General features: G+C 43.5%; 1 pseudogene; it reads left to right on the top strand.

Annotated features, from left to right (window-relative positions):
• Positions 1-1,875: 1,875 nt before the first annotated feature.
• LOC103656983 lies at positions 1,876-5,421 on the top strand (annotated as a pseudogene).
• Positions 5,422-6,530: the final 1,109 nt, after the last annotated feature.

Here is a 6,530-nt window from a genome sequence, read left to right as displayed (position 1 = left end):
TTCATATCCAACTTTCCATGTTTGACTTGACGGGTAAAGAGTGGAAATGCTAGCTCCCTGACCCCTGAAAGGTGCTTGCAGTCTTTCCTCTGTGACCCCGTTGGGGGCTGGGAGGTCCTCAGAGCCAGCGGGTCAGGAAAGAAAACCAGCCAGGTCTCAGATGACGGTGATCCCAAGGGGCTGGTCAAGAGCAGGAAAACGGCAGTGGTGAGCTTTATGGCTTTGTTGTGCCTCCCCCCCTTCAGAGATTTTTATCGTAATTCCTTAAAGCTGGTAATGACAAAACAAACATTACAAATGTTAGGGGGATTGCATTGCACTGGGGTTCTCTTTGGCTCCCTCTCTCTCACAGCTGCAAGTGCTGCCTCTTCCATGTTATTAATTTAGAGGTAATCAGGTTTACATTTGCAGCTGTGCAGCATATGTTTTCCTCAAACAGTCATGGCCACGGGCACTAGGACAATCAAGACTGGAAAAAATGCCAGCATTTTTTCCCTCTTCTGATGAATTAATAATGTTTTTTCTTTTAATGCTTGGTTTTGTATGATTTTATCAATAGAGTATGGCAAACATGTCTTGAGCACCTCCCATGTGTCCAAGGTATAGGCTCTTTATAAATGGGATCACTTCGAAATATACCATCTTGGTTTTTAAAAATGGTTCTAGTTTTATTAGTGGAGAGAGAGCTGAGGGCTTGACATGCTACCTGGTAGGAGACAGGATATGAAGTTAGACACAGTAGGACACCTGTAACGCTATAGTTGGACTGTTCCATCAGGAAAAAGCTGATTAGATGTTTCCAGCTGTAAGTTGCTATTTCCTTTTCCAATTTCAATTGAACTCTAAATTGTCCTTAGGTTACTTTGATAGAAAAGCCCGTACTGCTATAATCTGGTTTCTGACCCAAACACAAAAAATGTCTTTACTTTTTGGGTAATCTTGTAGAATTCAACAGACTACGATTCCTTTGAAAGAGATTTTAACTGAATTATGGTGTGCAGATGATAGATAAGCCAGGAACAAGGCTTGCCACAGAGAAATCCTGAATGGCAGGATGTTTTTTTGGTGTCTAAGCTCCCCTGTTTCTTTCTCCATTCAGTGCAACCTGTTCATTCTCTTGCATTAAATGACACTATCAATACAAATAAAATCCACTTGCAGAGTTACCTAGCTAAATTAGCCCCTGTATGAAATGGTGCTTATTCAGCAAAAATGCAATTCATTTGATTTTGTATTTTTTAAAATTATCTTTTCACTAGCTTTCTGAACATCAGGCCTTCATGCTAAAAGATGATCCAGCTCAGTGGTGGGCGGACTACAGCCCTTGGGCAAATCCAACGTCCACCTGCCCATTCACGTACTCGTCTCCAGCTGCTTCTGCATACCAATGGTGGGGACAAATAGTTGTAGGGCTGGAGTTGCTACAGGCACAGGCGGGGCTAGCTTTGAGGGCACCCGACTTGTGCGGTTACACGGAGCCTCGGGGTTTGCAGGGTCTATGCTGATTTGGTGCTCTGCTGCAGCCCTCTTGAAGTCATTAATAATTTTTGAACAAGGGACTCTGCATTTTTCTTTTTTACTGGGCCCCACCTGTAGCTGGTGCAGGTGACAGAGACTGTATGGCCTGAAAAGCCTAAATATTCATTGTCTGGCCTTTTACAGAAAAGGCTGCTGAGCCTTGATTTTGCTGATCTTCTGTTTTTGTATTTGTAATTATTTAAATCATTTAATGTGTATAAGAATGACCTGGAGAGCATGTTTAAAATGTAGTTACTTGGGCCCATACTCAGAGATTCTGATTCAACCAAGGTCTCTTGTGTGGCCCAAGTATTTACATTTTAAAAAACCCTAGCACCCCTCAGCTGACAGCCAGCAATGAAACAGGGACCTCAGCCCTTCTACCGCAAGGAACTGCATTCTGCTAACAATCTGAATGAGTGCGGAAGTGGGTTCTCCCTCAGAGCGTCCAGATAAGATCTCAGCCTGGCCAAGGCCTTGATTTTAGCCTTGTGAGACCCTAAGCAGTGAACCCAGCTAAACCTGCCCAGGCTTCTGACATTCAGAACCGTGAGCTAGTAAATGAGTTTTTTTTTTTTTTTAAACAAATAATAAAATAATATTAGGAAGCCCGGTGATGGTTGTCATGTCACTGCTTCTTGGGCCACCCCTGGAGAAAACCTGTGGGCCTTTCTCACCTGTGTTTGGGCTATCTCATTACACACAGGCTCACTGATTCACCTGCCACGGGCCCCGCCCTTTGACACTACTTTTGACCTCTTACTGTGTTGCTAAAGATCTCTTTGTATTCCCCAATCTCTGCAGAACAGGGCGCCAGGTCATGTGTATGGCATTCAAAAAAAAGCCTTCCATTCTGGCTTCCACAAAATCCATTTCCAAATGTCTCCCACCCCAGCCTGGTACAGAGGAAGCAAGTCAAAACCAAATTCCCGTTTTTACCTCCGAGTTTTACCACTCATCAGCTGTGTACCCTTCTATGAGCCTCAGAATCTTCACCTTGAAAACTGAGAAAATAATGATTATGATGTACTAAGAAGAAATACAGCAGCATTTCTCCTGTATGCTTGCCCCAAATGTCTGAGCTCATTCTAATCATGAGAAAACAGCAGACAAACCCAAACTGACGGACATTCTACACAATGACTGACAAGTACTCTTCAAAAGTGTCAAGGTCATGGAATACAGGGAAGACCAAGGAGACAGGACGGTGACATGCAATGTGGGATCCTGGATTGATCCTGAATCAGAAAAAGACATTAGTAGAGAAACTGGTGACATTTGAAGAAGGCTTATTTTCCAGTTAATAATATTGCACCAGTGTTAATTCCCTGTTTTTGATAATCATACCTCAGTTACGTAAGGTTTGTTAGGGGAAACAGGGTGAGGGATACGAGAAAATTCTCTAGACTATTTTTGTGACTTTCATGTAAGTCTAAAACTAGTTCAAGATAACAAGTTAAAGAGGTGGAAAGAATAAGATACACATTACAGGGTTGTAAGAAGTGAGAAAATAACAGCTAACTTCAGAGGGCATTTAATAGGTGTCAGACCTGGAGAACTTTAGGTGCACTAAGTCATCCCAAGAACCCTGTGTAGTGGGTAATGCCTTTCTCAGGTGCAGCACCCGGCACTTAGTAAGATCTCCCTGAGTCCCAGGAAACTTTCTTCTATTCATTGCTTCCCAAACGTGTCCACTTTTAGAGTCTCTGTAAAGCCCATTGGGGCTCCTCTTGCCACTTTGGACTTATTGACCTCCTATTGTCTGCAAAATTCATTTAGCACAAACTTTGTGCAGCTTGGTATTGTTGATTTTCTATGTCTTTTCATTCCAGCTGGAAACGAACTTCTTGAAAGCAGAAGATTTGAATAACTCACAGCGCCTCACACCAAGAATCTTGGATGTCACACATGGCTTGCACCAATAATCTTGGCTATCCCAGGATGACTTTCATCAGGAATTTTCCAAGTACCTCATCATCCTCAGATTTCCAGGGCTCCCAGGTTCATCTTGTTTGGGCTTGGGACAGGATCTCTGGCCTTAGCAGAATTGGAGACATTTGTTTCTAGTGCAGGAGGGAGTATTAGCCGTTGGCTTCTTGGATGGTTTCCTGGAAAAGCACACATTGCAGTCAATCGGACTTCTAGAGTGACATTCAGCCATTATACTTTTTAAAAATTGTTCTTAACACATAACAGGAGGGTCGTATTTCTTTTTATTTTGTCCTTGTCATCCTTCTTGCCACCTCCAGGGCCATGACCACCACTCTGACTCTGACCCATCTTGCTTCAGCCACTCAAACTATCACTGCCAGAAGAAATACGAACCTCCTGTACCAACTAGAGTGGGGGAAAAAGAAGAAGAAAACAAAGGGACCAGATGCTGCCAGCAAAGCTGCCACTGGTGACACCTCACACTCCGTGCTGGTTACAATTATTGAAGTTAGAACTAAAGACTGTCTTCTCGTGGAGGAAGAATTCATTAGAAATTGGAGCAAATGAAGCCTTTAGAAGAAAAGCAAGAGGAGGAAAGATCTAAGGTGGATAATCTGAGGGGGACCCCAATGTCAGTAGGAAACTTGGGAGAGATCACTGATGACAGTCATGCCATCGTGTCTACCTCTGTGGGCTCAGAACACTATGTCAGCATTCTTTCCTTTGTAGACAAGGACCTGCTGGAACAAGGCTTCTCTGTCTTGCTCAGCCACAAGGTGCAGGCCGTCATAGGGGTGCTCATGGATGACACAGATCCCTTGGTCACAGTGATGAAGGTAAAAAAGGCACCCCAGGAAACCTATGCTGATATTGGGGGGTGGGACAACCAAATCCAAGAAATTAAGGAATCTGTGGAGCTTCCTCTCACTCACCCTGAATATTATGAAGCAATGGGCATAAAGCCTCTGAAAGGGGTCATTCTCTATGGTCCACCTGGCACAGGTAAAACCTTATTAGCCAAAGCAGTAGCAAACCAAACCTCAGCTGCTACCTTGAGAGTGGTTGGCTCTGAACTTATTCAGAAGTACCTAGATGACGGGCCCAAACTCGTTCGGGAATTGTTCCGAGTTGTAGAAGAAAATGCACCATCCATCGTATTTCTTGATGAAATTGATGCCATTGGAACAAAAAGATATGACTCAAATTCTGGTGGTGAGAGAGAAATTCAATGAACAATGTTGGAACTGTTGAACCAGTTGGATGGATTTGATTCAAGGAGTGACATGAAAGTTATCATGGCCACAAACTGAATAAAAACCTTGGATCCGGCACTTACCAGACCAGGACGTTTTGACAGGAAGATTGAGTTCCCCTGCCTGAAGAAAAGAGCAAGAAGCACATCTTTCAGATCCACACAGCCAGGATGACGCTGGCCGGTGATGGGACCCTGGACGACTTGATCATGGCTAAAGATGACCTCTCCGGTGCTGACATCGAGGCGATCTGTACAGAAGCTTGTCTGATGGCCTTGAGAGAACGTAGAATGAAAGTAACAAATGAAGACTTCAAGGAATCTAAAGAAAATTTTCTTTATAAAAAACGAGAAGACACCCCTGAGGACTGTATCTTTAGTGGACCACAGCTGCCTTCAAGGAAATAGTTGGGAGTGTCCTGACCCCATGAAGGGATGAGGTTGGGGAACTTGCCCAGAGGAACCCACGTTCCAGTTGATCTTTCTTAGCAAAACTTCCTGTGTACCTTTTTGAGCGTGACGTGTAGCGCGCCCCCCAGCTGCCTTCATCTGTTGGTTAGTGCAGTGCTCCCTCCCCGATGGAGCGTGCTCCTTCTCAAATAAAAAACACGTAACATGAAGTTTACCATCTTAACCATTTTTATAAGTGTACCGTTCTGTAGTGGGAAGTATATTCACGTTGTTGTGAAGTAAATTACACTCGTACATTTTTTTTAACCTCTAAAAATACTTCAGTTATCCAGAATAGATGACACTCTCACTACTTAACAATAAAAGAGCTAACAATAAAGTCATTCAATAAAAAAAAAAGGGTCAAAGTCTTAAAATGACATCTCACCAATGAAGATAGACATATGATAGATAAGCACATGAAAAGATATTCAGCATCATTAATAATCAGGGAAATGAAAATAAAAACCTCACCGAGATACCAAAGTTGAAGATACCAAATGCTGTCAAGAATGTGGAGTTAGGGGCGCCTGGGTGGCTTAAGCGTCTGCCTTCCGCTCAGGTCACGATCCCAGGGTTCTGAGATCGAGCCCGTGTCGGGCTCCCAGCTCAGTGGGGAGCCTGCTTCTCCCTCTCTCTCTGCCCCTTCCCCCCACCCCATGCTCTCTCTCTCTTGTTCTCTCTCTCTCAAATAGATAAATAAAATCTTTTAAAAAATTGTGTAGTTAATAGAACATCATCCAGAGAGAGCCAGCAAGAGAGGGAACACAAGCAGGAGGAGTGGGAGAGGAAGAAGCTGGCTCATAGCGGAGGAGCCTGATGTGGGACTTGATCCCAGAACGCCGGGATCACGCCCTGAGCTGAAGGCAGCCGCCTAACGACTGCGCCACCCAGGCGCCCCAAATTAACCTTATATTTACCATATAATCTAGCATTCCTACTGTTAGGTATTTACACAAGTGATGACATATGTCCACACAAAAACCTGCATGTGAATGTTTACTAGGCAGCTTTATTCATACTTGCCCCAAACTGGAGACAACCAAACGTCTATCCATTGATGAATCGTGAACAAATGGAAGCACATTCATACTATGGGAACCACTCAAGAAAAAAGAATGGGTTACTGATCCACACAACAGCATGGATGAATCTCGAATGTATTACAATAACGGACGGAAGCCATGTTCAAAAACACCATTATATAATTCCTTTAATATAACATTCGGAGAAAGCAAAACTACAGGGATAGACTAGGGTCAGGGATAGGATGAACTATAAAGTTGGTAGTGAAATATTCCTTATCTTGACTGTGATGGCAGTTGAAACAAACTTGGACGGCTTGTTATGATTGTTCAAATTCATAGAACTGGATACC

The sequence above is a fragment of the Ursus maritimus genome, unplaced genomic scaffold (assembly GCF_017311325.1).
Source record: "Ursus maritimus isolate PB19 unplaced genomic scaffold, ASM1731132v1 scaffold_21, whole genome shotgun sequence".
Lineage (NCBI taxonomy): Eukaryota > Metazoa > Chordata > Mammalia > Carnivora > Ursidae > Ursus > Ursus maritimus.
The sequence above is the reverse complement of the archived record's forward strand: the minus strand, read 5'-3'. Positions and strand labels throughout refer to the sequence as shown.